Below are 19,521 nucleotides of genomic sequence, written 5' to 3'. Positions count from 1 at the left end.
TCATAGACTGCAATATATATGTTGTAGAAACAATAAATTTTTTTTCCTTTTTTTTTTTCTTTAAAGCTTTTTATTTTCAAAATACATGCATAGATCTGAACATTTACCCTCGCAAAATCCTGTTCCAGTTTTTTTTCTCTCCCTTCTTCCCACTTTCTCCCCCAGATGGCAATATACATCAAATGTGCAATCCTGTATACATTTTCACAATTATCATGCTGAACAAGAAAAATCAGATCAAAAAGGAACAAAAATGAGAAAGAAAACAAAATGCAAATAACAAAAAAAGTGAAAATACTATGTCGTGATCCACACTCAGTCCCCACAGTCCTCTCTCTGGATGCAGATGACTCTCTCCATCACAAGACTATTGGAACTGGCCTGAATCATCTCACTGTTGAAGAGCCATGTCCATCAGAATTGATCATCACATAATCTTGTTGCTGTATACAATGTTCTCGTGGTTCTTCTCACTTCACTTAGCATCAGTTCATATAATTCTCTCCAGGCCTTTTTGAAATCATCCTGATGATTATTTCTTATAAAACCATAATCCATAACAATCATATACCATAATTTATTCAGTCTTTGTCCAACTGATGGGCAGTTGCCAGTTCCTTACCATTACAAAAAGGGCTGCCACAAACATTTTTGCACATATGCGTCTCTTTCCCTCCTTTAAGATCTCTTTGGGATATAAGCCTAGTAGTAACACTACTGAATCAAAAGTATGCACAGTTTGATAGCCCTTTCAATATATTGCTATATTGCTCTCCAGAATGGTTGAATCAGTTCACAACTCCACCAACAATTTGTTGGCATCCCAATTTTCCCACATCGCCTCCCACATTCATCATTATCTTTTCCTGTCATTTTAGCTAATCTGAGAAGTATGTAGTGGTAGTTCAGAGTTATCTTAATTTGCATTTATCTGACCAATAGTGATTTAGAGCATTTTTTCGCATGAGTAGAAATGATTTCAATTTCTTCATCTGAAAATTGTTTATATACTTTGACAATTGGAGAATGGCTTATATTATTATAAATTTAAGTCAATTCTCTATATCTCTTAGAAATGAGGCCTTTATCAGAACCCTTGGATGTAAAATTTGTTTCCCAGTTTACACAACAAACTTTTTTTCAAGTCTACTATTTTGGTTTTGCATCATCTTGATATAACACTCAAAATTTTTTCCAAAGTATGTTTCATAAGCCATGTTTTAACATATTATTCTTATTTTATAAATTAAGTAACTTGGAAATAAATTTACTTGATAGGGGCGATATTTTTTTCTTTAGTAAAGCTTTTTATTTCCCAAAACATATGCACTGACAATTCTTCAACATTAACCCTTGCAAAACCTTGTGTTCCAATTTTCCCTCCCTTCCCCCATGCCTTCCCCATGATGGCAAGTAGTCTAATATGTGCTAAACATGGTAGAAATTTTTGTTAAATCCAATATATGCATACATATTTGTACAAATTATCTTGCCACAAAAAAAAAAAAAATCAAATCAAACCAGAAAAAAAGAGAAGCAAAATAAAATGCAAGTCAACAACAAAAAGAGTGAAAATGCCATGTTACCATACTCAGTTCCCACAGTCCCCTTTCTGGGTGTAGATTGTATCACTAAACAATTGGAATTGGTTTGAATTATCTCATTGCTGAAGAAAGCCACATCCATCAAAATTAATCATCTCATAATCTTGTGGTTGGGGCAATGTTTTTGATTATACTATTTCTGCTATTTAATTTACATACTTTCCCCCACATCCTACACTTTCAAGGCCAAGTTCAAAACCAATTTACTTCTCTTTAAAATTTTGGATTTTTAAAAATGAATAAATATCTATTCTCTCTCCTATCTGCCCCCCCCCATGTTGGAAAAAAAAAAATCAAATCCCCTGTAACAAATATGCATGGTCAAACAAAACAAAATCCTATGTTGGCTATGTCCCCAAATTGTCACATTGTTTATCCTGTGTCCATCACCTCTTTGTCAGAAGGTATTTTTCTAATTGCACCTCTAAAATTATTTGTTTTTTATTGATCAGAATTCTTAAATCTTTCCAAGTTGTTTGTTTTTGCAAAGTTACTCTTATTTTGTTCTCTTCATTCTGCATCAGTTCATACAAGTTTTCTCAAGTTTAGGGAAACTTTCATAATTTTTTACAGCACAATATATTCCATTATATAAAAACACCATAATTTGTTCAGCCATTCTGTCAATAATAGGAATCCTTTTCATTTCTACTATTTTGCCAATTCCCCCTCAAATACCATAAGTATTTTTGTACTTTTATGTCTTTTTTTTCTTTTCCTTTGATCTCTTTGAAATATAGGCCTTGTAGAACTCAAGAACTTCTTAAAGCTTTTCTTGATTAACATCTTTAACTAATGATCTTAACTTTTTCCTCTCTTTTGATTCCCATTGTATTTCAAATATGCTGAATAATTTTTCCTTAATAATATATTCCTTTGTATTGTTCTTTACCTATTGCAAGTTCTGCATATCTTATTTCCTCTCAAGTAATATGCTTTGTATTGAGCACAGTGCCTAGCAGAATGGTGGGCATTTAAGTCTTTAGTAAATGATAGCTATCTATGATTGATTATCATTGTAAAATGACACTTGAAAATTATCTTATTTTTTAAGGTATGAGATTTCACTAATTTAAACGCAGATATGTAACATATGTAATTTTGGCTATTTAGATATTCAGAATATCACAGAGTAAGAGTTGGAAGGCACCTCAGTGGGCATCCAATCTAATCTTCTTTTATATATGAGGAAACTGAGTTGAAATGACTTACTAGGATCACATGGCAGAGCAAGAGGGAAATTCAAACATAGAGCCTGTAACTCTTTCCACTGTTCTATGCAAAGTTTTCAAAACAAATTAATACATTTATAAGATTTAGAAAACAAAGAAGATTTTATTCCCATTACTAGTTGTCTTTGATCTTTCTTTTGGCTGTTTTACAAGATTTACAAAATGTTTTTCACATTTATGCAAAGGGCACTTTATAATTTGTATATCAGAGAATGGGTGTAGATCCACACTCCAGAGTAAATTCCTTTAACTCCCTAGAATCTAGCTATTATCACAGATTAGGAAGATGTTAAACTTCAGTGACTTTAGGAAAAGAGGCTGTTTGAATAAACATTAAGTAGATCATTCAAAAGCAGATTTAGTAAAAAGAACTCTATATTATAAAGGAGTATTCAAATTTATTTGTGATTTCATTGATTAATTTCCTCCAAATGTCACATTTCATTCTTATCTACCTATCTTATGTGATTCTCTCACAATTTCAAAACAACATACTAAAAGATCTTCAACTTTCTTCTGAAAGGTATCATTGATACATTCTGGCTACTTAGTATCTGTCATTCCCACACCATCATCTTTTTTTAGACAGTTTCTTGATAATATCTTTCATTTCTGTTCTTCAGAGTTTCTTATTGCCTTTCTGATAATATCCATTTTTTAATTCATCTAAGACAACTGTATCTCATTTCTAGCTGCCATTCTATACCAGTAAAATATTGGCATTAAAAGTACAGTACTTTACTTTTCTGGGTATCTTGGGATGACTAAAGGAATTTTATAATTTCCAAAAGACCATCCAGCCTTCCTTCTCCTATTCAACATTCTATTCTCCTATTCTGTACAGTCTGCCCCAGATATACATACTAATAGGCAAGGTCAGCTGTTTGTCTATCAAAATGAATGGTGTATGCCTGAGTTCTTTACATTACCTGATTATTCAGTAATTATTCAGATTATTCAGTAATGTAGAATTGCTCGTCCTTGGCATCAAGGAATTTATAACCTAATAAAGATGATAAGATGGTACACAAATAGCTATAATGCAAAGTGCCTTTAACAATGTTACAAAGGAGTTTAAACTTGAGATTTCAAGATAAGAGATCTCTAGAAAATGTTTTAATTGTTTTTGTGGAAAGTAATCACACTTCTGAATTTTTCACACTAACTTAGGAAAACAAGACTTTTCATGAGGTATGCCAAATTTGTACTCTATATAGTTATGAGCCTGGAATTTTTATTAATGAAGAATTATATATATATATATATATATATATATATATGTATGTATGTATGTATGTATGTATGTGTATATATATATACACACACACATATATATCATAGTTTTTTGGCATTCTTAACAGAGATTAGTTTTAAAAAGATCCTTACCTAAAGTGAGGCTCCTAAAACCCTCATGTACTTTAGAAACTGGCAAATACATTGACATAGAAATCAGTCAGAGTTGATTTATTTGGCATTTTAACAAATAAGAATTTTTATTTGCTTGTACTTTAATATACTTGTAATAGTGACAATTTGGACTCACAATAATAATCATGAGTCATTGCAAAACTATGACATCTTCTGAAACATCAAAAAATACTAAATTATATTAATTACATGTTTTAATTTTATTTTACTATGTTCTTTGAGAATTAATTATCTATGTTTGTTACATAGCTAATCTATTAACTAGAATAGTTTATTAACCAAGACAGCATATTTACCAATTCTGTCACTGCATAATGGAGAATTTATTGTTCCAAAATACAAAAGTAGGTGGAATAAAGAAGTTCATTCAGTAATTTTAGAATCATAGGGTTTAGAAATTTAAATTTCTATTGCAAAAGACTGGTCTGCAATGTATATTCCTATTGAGATTTACTGGTACATAGTTTATGTGTTTTAAAGATTATCATTAATCCTAGGGTAAATTCTTCTAAATGTTGTGAAATGTACAGAAACTCTACTAGCTCTTTTTCTCAATGTTCCTCCAGTGTTCTTTATTCATTCCATAATTATTATCTTCTAAGATTTCCAAAATTGAATGCTGAACCCTAAAAAGTCTCATATTTCAAGAATTGTACTGAAATTGGCACACCTATGAATTACGTTATAGAGGAAGTTAAAGAACATATAAATCATGCCAAAAATATTTAGGATTGGGAGGAGTGAGTGCCTCAGGGAATTGGTAACATGATGCAAAACCTGTCACCTGTTAAAATCCATCCCAGGTCAGTAGTGAGTGAAAATCATCACTCTCTGACAGGTGTTCAGTGTCATTTGTGTAATGAAGTGGTGGGCTCAGTTTAGTTCCTATTTGACACGTGTCCACACAAAAAGGAGAGAACTGCAGAATTGATTTGTAACTGTGTTGGCATCTTGGCAGAGGCCCCAAGGACTAACTGGACCATGCTTGATTATTAACTGTGCCACGTGGGCTTTTCCTGAGTGTATAATAAAGCACCAGGGAAGGCATTAGCAAATGAAATGGAGACCCTATCTCAGTCACTAAAGAACTGTTTGGGATTTGAAACCATGTACTTTGCCAAGTAGATTGCTGGGATCAGTAAATATCAAAACTATAGTTAGGGGTAGAGAAAATGCACAGGTGGGATGATGGATTTATTCAGCCCTACTTCAGTTAAAAGTAAGTAATGAGATAGTTTGGACAAAGATGTCCAAAACAAAACTTATCTCTTTCATACCTTACCATTGAGAATATCCAAATTCTCTTGGGCACATGAATTATCATTTCCACTTTCATAGCATCTCTCATAAATGCCTCCTTCTCTCCTCTGGTACAGCCACTATCCTGGTAAAGGCTCTCATTCCCTCAGGTCTGATTATTGCAATACCTACTGCTTGGTCTGCCTGTCTCAAATCTCTTCCCTATTACAATTCATCTTCCATTCAGTCAAATGTGATTTTCCTAAAGGACAGGTATGATCATACGATATTCCTTCCCATCCCCACCTCCATACCTCTACCAATAAACTCCAAGGGTTTCATATTAACTTTAAAATCAAATATAAAATGTTCTACTTAACATTTGACAATATGTCCTTTCCTACTTATACTTCCATGTATTTTGTGGTCCACTCACAGTGGCTTTCTCCTAGGTGTTCTTCACACATGATATTCCAACTCCCAATTCTAGTTTTGCACTATTTCTTTGGACTCACTTAAATCCCCCTTTCTTCAATAGACCTTCCCAGTCTCATCCTACCCCATCCCCCCAAATATTAGTGCCTTCTATCTGAAATTATTGTCCTTTTACATTGTATTGCATCTTATAATTCTGCTATTTCCATGTTGTCTCTCCCATTAAAATGTAAACTGAGGACAAGGATTGGGTAGATTATGTGGTGTTTTTCCCCTTTTTATGTATCCCCACTGCCTAGCACAGTGTCTAGAAATACTGAATGCTTTAAAATGCTTGTTGGCCAATTCCTTCAACTGTGTCCTAACCCTTACCAGTTATCCTTCTTAAATAGGATTCAAGTATGCTGGTATTATAGCCAAGAACAAGCCTGTCCATTGAATAAATTACTTCCTTCACCAAAGTTGACACTACAATGCTTTTTAAAAGCTGTATATTCAATAATTTATAACATCGTTTTTTATATTTAAATGCTTTATCCTTTAACAAAATGTGGAAGATTAAAGAATACAAAGCTATTACTAAATTTCATCAAATAGACATTATACTTCAAACTACACTACATTTTCCCAAAACAGGTATTGTTTTTAAAGAAAGGGAGAAAGACCACATAATATAGTAGAAAATACTGTAGGTTTGACATCAGAGAATGTAATTGTAATTGGTATCTTGACTCCACTTTTTACTTCCTTGGGTAAGATCATTGGGCCTCAGTTACCTCATCTGCAGTATAAGGTTGTTGAACTAGATGACCTCTAGGGATACTTTCTGCTCTAAAATTTATTATTCAGTCTAGGAGTGCCCATTTCTCAAGTTCTTTCTGTTTTAAATGTAGTTTCTCAGACATTCAAATGCATTCTGAAGTGCCTTTCAGAAAGGACATTGCTATTAAGTATCATTAGTCCAACTATAAGTTAGTAACACGATGTAGTTTTTAGTTATTTTATCTTTTTACATTTTAGATTACTAATCAGAAATTGAAATACTTGAGCCTAATTTTCTCTTTTAAAAATTTATCTTAACTTTAATTTTTTTTGAGTTTCAAATTTTCTCCCTTCCATAAACCCCTTCCCCACCCACTGAGATGATACCTATATTATATACGTTAAGTCATGCAAAACATTTCTCTATTAGTCATGTCATATTTAAAAAGCAAGAAAAATAAAGAAAATTATATTTCACTTTTCACTAAAACATCAGTTCTCTCTCTGGAAATAGCTATTTTCATCATGAGTCCTTCTGAATTGTCTTGGATCATTGTAATGATCAGATTTTCTAAAGCTTTCTCAGTTGATTATTGTTACAATATTGCTGTTACTGTGTACAATGGTCTGGTTCTGCTCACTTCATTTTGCATCAATTCATAGAAGTCTTCAAAGGTTTTCTTAAAACCCTCTCATCATTTTTTTTCAATTTTTAAGGATTTTTATTTAAAGTTTTGAGTTCCAAATTTTATCCTTTCCACCTTCCCTTACCACCCCCCTCCCTGAGAGGGCAAGCAATTCCTTAGATTATATATGTGCAATCATATAAAGCATTTCCATATTAGTCATTTTATAAAAGAAAAATAAAAGAAAAAATGAAAGAAGGTAAAAATAGCATGCTTTAGTCTATAATCAATCAATAACAGATCTTTCTCTGGAGGGAATAGTATTTTGGATTGTTTTGGATCATGGTAATGCTGAGAATAGTTGTCATTCACAGTTTTTCATCAAACAATATTGCTATTACTGTGTATAATGTTCTCCTGGTTCTGTTCATTTGCATACATCAGTTCATATAATCTTTCCAAGTTTTTCTCAAATCTATCTGTTCATCATTTCTTACAGCAGTAATATTCCATTACAATCATATACCACAATTTTAAAAGCTTTTTCCCCTACCAGGTATCCCCGTAGTTTCCAATTCTTTATCACTATAAAAAAAGCTGCTATAAATATTTTTTCTTTGATGTTTCTGAAATATTCACCCAGTAATATGATTACTGGGTCAAAGAGTATGCATATTTCTATACTCCTTTGGGTATCATTCCAAATTGTTCTCCAGAATGGTTAAACCATTTCACAACACCATCCAGCATCCATTAATATATGCATTTTCCTACATCCCACTCATTTCTGAAAAGTATGAGATGACATTCGGTGAGTGTACTGACTCTCTTCTTATGATAAAAGAACAAATCACTTTATCTTTCCCCTTAATACCGGCTGCCCCATTCCCACCTTCTCTTTTACTGCAGAGGGCAACACTACCCTTTTGGTCCCTCAGTTTTACTATCTATTTTTTACCCCTTATATCCTATCTATTGCCAAGAAAAATCTCACCTTTGCAACATCACTGCAACTTGCATTTTCCCTGGATCTCCTCCATGCTTGGAATTCTCAGCCTCCTCAACTCCACCTACTGATCTCTCTGACTTCCTTTAAATCCCAACTAAAATCTTTTATTCTGCAGGTAGTCTTTTCCAACCCCTCTTATTCCTAGTGCCCTCTGTCTGTTAATTATTTCCCATTTTTCTATACTTTTATTTATTTTCTCCCCCATTAGATATAATGAGCTCTTTAAGGGCAAGGGTCTGTCTTTTACTTTGTGTTATTCATTAGTCATTCAATCATGTCTAAATCTTCATGACCCCATTTGGAATTTTCTTGGCAAAGATATTGCATTAGTTTGCCATTTCCTTCTCCAGCTCATTTTACCAATGTGGAGACTGAGGTTGTGAATTGCCCAGGGGTCACATAGTTCATAAATATTTAAGGACAAATTTGAACTCAGGTTTTCCTAGTTCTAGGCCTGATGTTCTATTCACTATGCCAGCTAGCTGTCCTGTTGGTCATGTGTTTCATAAATGGTTGATTGAGGACAAGAGGAGATTTGTCATAAAGTCTGTTCATCTTTAGTTTTATATGGAAGTGAAGATAAGTAAAGATATTTTTATGTTCTATTCTCAAGTATAATGGTCTTATGAAGTACCATACTGCTGAGCATAATGCTAGCCATATACTTTCAACAAAATATTAGCTAAGAGACTCAAAGAGCTGAAAAGTGACTGTATGAAAGCAGAAGTCCCTCTCACTTGCATAACTGCTTGCATTTCCCAGGGGGACCATTCCTGTGCTACTTGTGAAGTTAAGAGAAATGCCTTGCCACTAGCTGTATAAGACTTAGTAACTTTCTAGATACAAGTGGGAGAATTAGGCATAGGAGATCTTGTTTATACTTTTTATAGCTCCTATAGTTGTTGAAAAAGTATCTTTTTAACACAAACATTATTGCTACTGACCAATTGATATATGTAAGGTTTTTAAAATATGATATTCATGCTATGTACATTTTCTTGTCCTATGACCAATGTCATGCATTTCTTTATTTTTATTGTTTCCTCAGTCCTTAGCACAGTGCCTGACTTTTCATAGGCATTTAATGTTTTTTTTTTTTTTTTTAATGTACTTTGATACATGTTTAAAACAATTGGCTTAGATTAGGGGTGTAGTCTGTAACCAAAGAATGAAGCTAAATGGCCTGTGTGAGGAATTGAACCCATGACCTCATTATTAACATACTCCAATCAATTAAGGATTCATGTTCACAATAGTCAAAGATAAGAGAGCAAATTAATAGTTTGGGTTTTTTTGGCTTTTTTGCATAGCTATAGATGTCTCTAATTCTCCCATTTAAAATAAAGAACAATTTGTTATTGCATTACAGATAAGCTGTAAGAAAATTAGCCAATATCTACACAGACAAATTTAAGCATCTTTGTTTCTTAAAAAATATTTCATTTGGAATCCAAATTATTTTATATAGATTTTAGAACTTTTTTTGACATTTTTCATGTCACATACATGAATTGAATTTGTCTACATATCACTGGGCTTAATGAGAAGTCACAGTGGATGGTTTATAGGAGAGGGAAGGTCAGTAATAAATAACAAAACATCTATAGCAAAGATAATTTAAACAATGGAAAAAATCAATATTTTGGAGAATTAGCTATTTCTGCTACTGGTGAAACTTTAATCTAACTAAAGTCCTTGGTTATTTTTATTACTTAAAGCAATAAGGCTCACTGAAGCAACTATCAAGACATCTCACTGCTTACTGCTGGCAAGATCCTGGCCACAGTCCTTTTGGACAGACTACCACTATAGTGTTGCCAACTATGTGCTCCCAGAATCACAGCGTGGCTTTAGGCCACAAAACAGTACAGCTTACTTGATCTTTGTAGCATTAGGATACATGAAAACTCGGGTCTTCAGTATGACAGTTTTGCAGGATCTAAGATCTAGGACATTTTTTCCTAAAAAAAAAAAAAAGATGAAAGAATTCAAGTAAAGTCTTCAGATAAATAGTTTTGAGAGAGTCTATGCTTTCATTTTTATTATCACTACTAAATCCCTCAGGGAAAATGCAGTAAGTGACATCACCCCATCATACTATTCCTCAACCTGATTAAATCACTTGACACTATCAGGAGTTCCAGAACCTTGACAGTTATTTCAAAATTGTTGTTGCTCCCAGGATTTTGGAAAGATCCTTAACTCCAATTGTCTATTACATAATAATCAGTCCAGTTGTATTAAAATTAATGACATCACACGTGGTTCACACTCCATTGGAATGAAACAGATATAGTTACATAATAGCTATAGTTCTATCATCAACATTTCATCATCAACTAACATTTATTAAGTGTCCACATGGCACTGTACTAGGTCCTTATCTATTTTAGGCAGTCATCCTCCCTCAAGTATAGCATAACAATTAACATAAAACCCTATTTGAAGAACTTCCTAGAAGATCAAGAACAGAGCTGACTAAGCACCCTGAAATTGTCAAAAGTCCTTGAGAAAGATATCTAGAGATGGAGTATGGTATAGTAAAAAGAATATGGCTTGTAGTCAAAACACCAATGTCCTTGTTTTGGTGCTCATTGCAACTGTATGATCCTGTTCAAATAATTTAACCATGCTGGATCTGTTTCCTTATCTATAAAATGAGATAATCATAACCATTGTGAGGAAATATTCTTTATAACCTATAAAAACTTTATAACCTATAAAACTATAAAAACTAAAAAACTATAACCTATAAAATTCAATTCAAATAAAAAAATGAAACATTTTCTGTCCTCAATAAGCTTATATTCTACCAGGGTAGAGGATATATAAAAAGTATGTGTTCAAAGAGCATATTTAACAAGTAAAAAGAATATCTGGGAGGTTGAAGAAAAGCCTCATGGAGGAAGTGACACTTAAATTATGCTTTGAAGGAAGTTAAGGATTTTATAAAGTAGAAATGAGAAGAAAGTAGAAATGGGGGACCACTTGTGTAAAAGGACAAAGACATGAGATAGAGTGTTCTTTGTGAAGAAAATTGATTCATGAATTTTAACTTATAAATTATATTGCCAAACTATATAATAAAACTATGTAAATAAATATTTAATAAATGTAATATATAATAAACTATAAGGTCAGGATGACTGGAATATAAAGTGCACAGAGGTTTGTTGAAACCAACTCTTACTAATCCTGAAAAGACTATTATTATTTTCACTGTGAGCATTATACTTCAGAAATGGGCAAACATTATAAACCAGAGCTTGGTTTATTATTTTGTTGATTTTCTGACTTAAGAAATTGATGGGGAAATGTAAATAATACAGACTAAATGTAAAAGTATGTTTCACCTAAGGAAAGTAGGTGGGAACATGGAAATGTTTTGGGGTTTTTTGGCTTTTGTTTTTGTTTTTGTTTTTTTAGTAAGGCAGAAAGGGTGACATGGTGAAACATATATTTTAGGAATAGCAATCTGATAGCTATGAAGAGGGGATAGATTAGAGAGGAGAGAGACTGGAAGAAGAGACGCCAATTAAGAGGCTATTGCAGTAGTCCCAAATGAAAGACAATGAGGGTTTGAACTAAAATAATGCTATTTGAATATAGAGAAATTGACAGACTAAAAGTGAAAAGGTATGAGTGACAAGGCTAGTGACTGATAAAGTATGAGGGCTTAAGGAGAAAGAAGCAGGAAGGGTGGCTCTATGATTTTAAAACTGAATTACCCTGGAAGATAATGAGTTTTATTTCATATGTATTAAAATTAATATTCACAAAAGAACATACTCACAAATATAAATATATTTGGGATCATCTGATTCAGGTTTTCCATAAATCAAGAGGAATTTAGAGGCTAAAAATGCTGTCACACTGTAAAGTGGGACCAATTCCATTATGTTTCTCCATATCCAAAACCAAAGTCAAGATCTGAACCACTAGATGTTTACTGGTAGCTATAAAGTTATCAAAATTTCCACAGCTAATAACTCTGATTTTAATATTTAGAAAAAGCTCTCATAAGTGCTTTATCAAGGAAATGTCAATGAAAGGAAAAATTGCCCTGATGTATTATATCTGGAGTATTTGAAATCAAAAAAGTTAGATTTGATGAGCAAATAATTGTAGGCAAATTCCACTGACCTGGACAATTCATGATAAATCCCTAAACTGGAAATAAATAAAAGGGTTAGGGTTAGCATTGCTGTCAGCATCTGCATTAAAACCTGCTTGTTCTTATCTCTGTTTCAAATATTTTTTCCTAGGCCTTCAGTTAAAAAAAAAAGCTCTTATTTAACATATAATTCTTAAGAAGTTTCTATTTGGTTTTCTAGATAACCACATAATCATATAACTAATTTGTGGTAATACACAACAACTTGAAAGGGGCAAAGCATTAGACAAGGGATGATGAATAACTTGGCATGGAGAGAGAAGACTGAAAGAAAAAAAAGACACAAAACTGCAATGTAGAGGATAATGGCTCTTCATAATGATGACAATTTCTAATAAAAGTTTAAATTATTTTAATTACATCAAAGTCAATAAAGAAATAAATAATACAGTATAGAAAATTTTCTAGAAGTTTTTTCACTTGCAATAAGCTGTAGTTATTTATAAAACTCATTTTGTTGGAATACTTTTCTGCTAATGATAAGAGATATTTTATGGTTCAGTTTTATTCAGTTTTTAAAATTCTTGACTTCTGATTTCATTTGTGTAGGGAATTTTTGTTTTTAAAATTCTATCTTCTAAAGCTAATCAGAAATATATAAGAGTTGCCTATGGGCACTGAACAGTTTTTTGTCCACATTCACAGAGAAAGGAAAGGAGGGAGGGAGAGAGAGGGAGAAAGGAGGGGGAAAAAAACCCATTTATTAGGCATCAACTATGTACAAAAATGTATAGTCTCAACAAGACAAATTTCCACACTGGCCATGTACAAAAAATAAAATCTCATTCTGCATGCATTCTGAGTTCTTCTCTCGCATCAGAAGGTATAGGCAATATATTTTGTCACTAATTCTTTTCAATCATAGTTTTCATTACACTATTAAAAGTTCCTAATTCTTTCAAAATTGTTCTTTTATTCTGGCTCTATATACTTAATTCTGCATCATTTCATACATGTTTCCCCAGATTTCACTGAAACCATCCTTATTTCTTACAGCACAATAGTATCCATCACATTTACATACCATAACTTGTTCAACCATTCTCCTCCTTAGTTTCCCATTCTCTTCCACTTCAAAAAAAGAACAATTAATTAGTTTTTACATTAGTTTTTATTGTGCTTATGACTAATTCCTCACTTAATCTATGCTTCTACTTCCTCCTACTATCTCCCTTTTCCTCTTACCCTCTTATTACCCTGATTAGATAGATAGATAGATAGATAGATAGATAGATAGATAAGATAGATAGATATAGATAAATAGATATCTTCAGTTTCACTGGGTAATCTTTTACTGGGTAAATTATTCTTGACTATAATCACATATCCTTTGCCTTCTGGAATATTATATTCCCAATTCTCAGCTTCTTTCTAATGGTACTGCTTAATTTTGTGTGATCCTAACTCTCACTCCTTAGCACTTAGCTCTTTTCTAATGATAGCATTTTTTTCCTTTGACCTGGGAGTTTTGAACTTTGATTATAATATTCCTATAAGTTCTCATTTAGGGATTTCTTTCAGGTGGTGACATGGATTTTTTGGTTTCCACTTTGTACTATGATTCCAAGATATCTGGTTAGTTTTCATTTAAGAGTTCTTGAGATATGACCTCCCTCCCTCTCTCTGTGTCTCTGGCTGTCTCTGTCTCTGTCTCTGTCCCTGTCCCTCTGTCTCTGTTTCTGTGTGTGTGTGTATGTCTCTGTCTCTCTATCTCTCTCAGACTCTTTCTCTCTCCCCCCAGAATTCAAGCAGGCTAATGATTCTTATATTTTTTCTTCTTCGATATATTTTCTAAGTCATTTGTTTTTGCTTTAAGATATTTTAAAGTTTTTTTTTCCTGTCTCTTGATTTTGTACTCTCATTTCATTTATAAATGTGCTCTCATTTCATTTATGAAAACATTTTTCATTCTTTTTTAGACACTTCATCTCATCCAGGAATTCTAATGGAATTTGTGCCTCATCAGTATATTTCTTCAGGTTTTGCTTGTAGATGTTTTGTAGTCATTTTTTAGTTTTGCAAATATTTCTTTAACTTCCTTGACACTATCATATGATGAGATTTTTTTCTTTGTTTGCTCATTTTTCTAAACAACTTCCTGACTTCAGACTTGATATTAAATCTGAGCTCAACTACATTTCTGTAAGGAAGGCCTGGCCTGGTCCTATTACTGTTTTCTTGGGGTATTGAGTATTGTAATGTTGCAAGATCTGAGACAGACTGAGCACCTCCAAATTTTCAGTGCACCCAGGCGAGTCAGCAAAGCCTGATTGCTGAACCCCTGGTCTGATTAATACAAGTTCCTGTCCTGCATTTAGATCTGAGTAACATGCTTATTCTAGCATGCTGCTAGACTGAACCTCACTCAGATAACTGGAAAGTTCTGTTTATAATGATAATTATGTCTTAATTAATATAGTCTTCCCTTTGGTCTGAGATAACTGCTATTTCTCTGGAGACTGGGCTAGTTAGTGAAACAAAATTATAGATCTTGAGTCATATCAACCTTATCTGCTTCCAAACTTCTATCTTTCTTGGTACACCATCCAGGGCCTCCCTATGGGAACACTGCTCCCAGATCAGGTTATTTTCTTAATCTATCCTGCATCTGTGGCCTAGAACAGGATAGTGATCTCAACGTACCCCATCACAGGTTTGGTAGTATCCTATCTGAGACCTTCTCTTGCCCATGTTCACAACCTCTCCCAACTTCTGGTCCAGTTCACTCCTGAACTGACTCTGTCTCACTCTGTCTCCCTGTGCCAATCTTGACTAGAGAAATGATTCACCATGATTTATTCTGGATTTTCCCTTAGGATTCATGTTAGTGCATTTTCACATGTGTTTGGAGGGATACATGGGGGAGAGGTGGCATATTGTATTACTTTTTTGTTATTCTACTATTTTGATTCCTCTTTCTCTTCTATCTTGATCTTTGTAAACTATATCACAAGACTGTAATTCCCTTTTTATGTTCATCAAGCAACTTTTTGACAAAGTTTCTAGTTCTCTTATACTGAGAATGGTATGCACTATTAAGTGGAAATGTAGAGGCTTGATAAAAAAACAAATTCAAAACTTATAAAGTCTGACCCTGGGGTATCCCATTTTTGAAGTATTCATTAATGAAGTTTAAATCTACAACTGATTACTGTCCTCTTTCTAATAATTTTAGCTATAATAATTTCTGGATCAGTGAGTATGGTATCCAGAGCTGTAGATTTCCTCCTCATCCTTTCCTTAATAGTATACTATAGAATTGTTTTATTTTGGAGACTATCTTGACCAATTCCTTCATTCCCCGAGTGAGAAAACTTAAGGAAATTTCTAGAGGGAAAGTGGTCCAGCCAAGTTTGTGCCAGCCATCAGTGACTAAACTGGAATGTGAATCTGAGTTTGTTGACTCCAGGTCTACAACCCTTTCCATTATTCAATAGTAAAATATATACACTGCATTACAAAAAAATGATAAGAATACCTCTTAGTATGGTGGTCTATAGGAATAAAGAAGAATTTAACATTTTACAGTTATGGCACTTATAGGTATTTATTGACTTTGTCAGCATAGGTCAGTAGTACATGTTTGGGGGAGTCATGAAGGAGAGAATGAATTTTAGGAAAGACAAGCCAACAGTTACTATTTTATAAAGTGATATTTCAGGACCATTCATTATCATTTACCTTTTCCCCTCCCTCATGTTTTGAGAATGATACTTTCCCATTATTTGAAGGCATACATCTTTACCATAATCTTTAATACTTAGAAGTTTAATTCTTTCTAATTTGATAATACCTAAAATAAATGTAATTCACTAAAAATAATTAAAGCAAATATTAAATGTCTTTTTATATGGTAGGGTTTGGTAGTAGAAAGATAAAAATAAAAACAATTCCTGTCATTTATCAACTTACAGTACAATGGAGGGGATAAAAAAAGTATTTAAAAATCATAAAGGGTAAAATATGATACAAGCAAAGGAGATATTCAAATAAATGGCATGACAACTTTTAGAAGGTTTATGCTTAATTTGGTAAGTAATGGGAAGTCACTGAAAAGTTTTAGATAGAGAAGCAATATCATCAGAGTAATAGGAAGACTATTAATTCAGCCATAAATATGAAGGAAGTATTAGTAAGAGGATAGTCAAGAAGATCAAAATTAATTAGCATACTAAAAAACCAGAGTGCAAGTTAACACCTAAAAATTTAGAGATAGCATGTAAAGATAGGATAAAACAATTTATTTTTACAAAATTAATTGTTATTAAATGATTGAATTTAACATATAAAAACTCACTTCTGAGTATTAACAAAAATATGTACAAAATGCAGAAATTGGCTTTGAAAAGTTTTATTCTTTTTCATAGCATTCAGACTAATGTTTCAGGGAAATCTTGAAATTTCTTATTCAACTATTGTTGTGTGCTAAAGTTTAATATCATAATTCAAAATTAGGGCTTATGGTGAGAAAAAAAAGTGGGAGTTTGTTCAAATATTGTATCTTTTAAATCCACAGCCTTTTATAAATAGAATTGTGTAAATACTTAAACACAGAAGAAAATAAGGAATGTTAAAAACAAAGACAAAAATTATTTATAAGAATTGGTAAACTAACAAATTATAATAAGGAAATCTTCAATATAATGCTTAGATATGTTAAATTAAAAATACTTCATATCAAACCAGAACAGAATATGTTCTTTAGTTATGGCCACATAAGAGGAAAAGGAAAAAAAAAAAAAAAAAGAAATGGGACTAAGTGGATGAAGAACACTGGAGAATTAAAGGGAATAATATAAATGTTATATTTTACACACTGAAATTCATTTATTCAAATACACATTTTAGAAATAGAATATTTACCAATAACTTTAACATTTGAACATGAGCTTAAGTAAAATTTTACATTGTAATATGTAAAATTGGCTCAAAAAACTTAGTATACTGACCTCAAATTATTGTGACTATTTACAATTGATGATGTCATTTGAAAACTATTGTCAGAAATAATATTCTTATATATTCATTCATTAAACATGTTTAAACAGTAAACATTTTTAAGTGTTAGGTGCTACAAGATATTTAAATAAAGCAGCATTTCTATTCTTAAAGAATTTATAATCTAGTATGGAATATGTCATGTACGCAAGTAATTATAATAAAATGTAAAATATATTAAGTTAAAAGAAGTTTTTTGAGGTCAACATATTAAGCTTATGAAAATTTCTAATTTTGAAGTCTTTATATTTTGCCTAATATTTAGCAGAAGTCTTACTTCTCAGTTTATATTTAAGCCTTAAATTCATTTTACTCGTTAGGTATAAGGAGAAAGCAAAATGTCAAATCTATTTAATCCCATATAATGTAAGGAATTATTTCCCCAAAGACAGCAAAAAATATACAGCCAATTTTACATATTACAATACAATATTTTTACTTAAGCTCATGTTCAAATGTTAAAGTTATTGGTATATAGATGGATTTTTGAATGTTTAGAGGAGATACAAATATTTCTGGTTTAGAAATAGGGACTCTCCATGGAAAAATTGTCTATTGAGCAAGATCTTAAAGATTTTTAAGAATTCAAAAGGCAAAAATGTAAGTAAAAGCACTGCAAGAATAGAGATATTACAAGTGAAGGTGGTAGGGCACAAGACATTTTGGGTAATGAAAAATTGGCAATGTAATTTGCCTAAGTAAAATAAAGGGGAATAATAGAAGTTAAGACTGGAAAGGAAAGTTAAAGTGAAATGATAATAGTGAGAACCCATTGTTTGGTGAGTTAGAACAGAAAAAAAAAATAGGATAATGTATGTAAGTAGAACTTAAGTGGAGTCCTGAAATTTACTAACAGACCTTTTGTTTTATGAAATAATGAAAGGATTTAAGTTAGAATCTAAATTCTTGCTCTGTCATGAAAAAAGGAAGTAGCAGTTCTATCAAGAAGTTTGGATGATTATTTTTAAATGACTATGCAACTATTCTTAAATATAAATGATAGCTAGAAAATATTATATTGGTTTTTATAACTTACTAAGTTTATATTAATAAAAGAATCATAATATATTCCTTTATGTCTTCCTATATTTAAATTCCTATCTTTAAGAAGCAACTTACAATAGATTTTCATCCATGGGCATGATTTCAGGAATGAGATCACAACTTGGTTCCTTCTTTCATTTTTGCTTTAGCAAAACTATGTAGTCTTTTGTTATGATTTGATATAGTTCTTGAGGAAGACAAAAGGTTTTATTTGAAACTAAAACTAAGTCTTCTGGGCAAAACGTTGGCTTGAATGGAGGAAGGCAGTTCAGCTTTACCACACCTATTACTATTGTTCAGTCATTTTCAATTATGACCAATTCTTTGTGATCCCATTTGGGGTTTACTTAGTAAAAAGATATTCGATTGTTTTTGCCATATCCTTCTCCAGATCATTGTACAGATGAGGAAACTGAAGTAAACTAAGTCAAATGACTTGCTCACAATCACACAGCTAGTAAAAAAGACTGAGACCATATTTGAACTGGTTCTAGGCCTAGCATTCTATCCACTATGCCACCTAGCTGTCCTTACACCTATCTTAGCATATTAAACTAAAAATAGTATCAGGTCAAATGATGATCAAGAAAGCCAATAAGAAATTATATAGAAAATCACTTCTTACACCCAAGAATTACATAAAAAGCCACAGATAATAGAAATGAGGGCACAATAGAAAATCCAATGCTCAAATTCAAGCAGACAAATGAGAAGGCTCCCAGCACTATCAAGGACAGGCCAGAGAATTATTGCTTACAAAGAGATGCTTTGTTTTGGGACCTGTTTTGGGAGGCAGCAAGAGCATAAAGCTCTAAAAGCTCTGGCTGGTCAGAACGGACCACTTAGAAGAAAAAACCTGAGCTGCATGGAAATTATGAAATCCTTTCTGCAACAATTGCAGGAGGGAACTTCACACTCTGTCTGACTTGAGACACCATAAAGTGGCCTCAAGATCCAACAATGAATCTCA

The 19,521-nt window shown here is 32.3% G+C and overlaps 1 long non-coding RNA gene across 1 annotated transcript in view; it reads right to left on the bottom strand.

Annotated features, from left to right (window-relative positions):
- Positions 1-19,192, bottom strand: part of LOC127554468 (uncharacterized) — a 36,369-nt gene extending 17,177 nt beyond the window's left edge. The window contains exons 1-3 of the long non-coding RNA XR_007951994.1: positions 18,627-19,192; positions 13,534-13,580; positions 10,212-10,296 (exon numbers count right to left, since the gene is read on the bottom strand). This is a non-coding gene — a long non-coding RNA (uncharacterized LOC127554468). The remainder of the gene's footprint in view (positions 1-10,211; positions 10,297-13,533; positions 13,581-18,626) is intronic.
- Positions 19,193-19,521: the final 329 nt, after the last annotated feature.

The sequence above is a fragment of the Antechinus flavipes genome, chromosome 3 (genome assembly GCF_016432865.1).
Source record: "Antechinus flavipes isolate AdamAnt ecotype Samford, QLD, Australia chromosome 3, AdamAnt_v2, whole genome shotgun sequence".
Lineage (NCBI taxonomy): Eukaryota > Metazoa > Chordata > Mammalia > Dasyuromorphia > Dasyuridae > Antechinus > Antechinus flavipes.
This window is presented reverse-complemented; position numbering and strand designations above follow the sequence as displayed.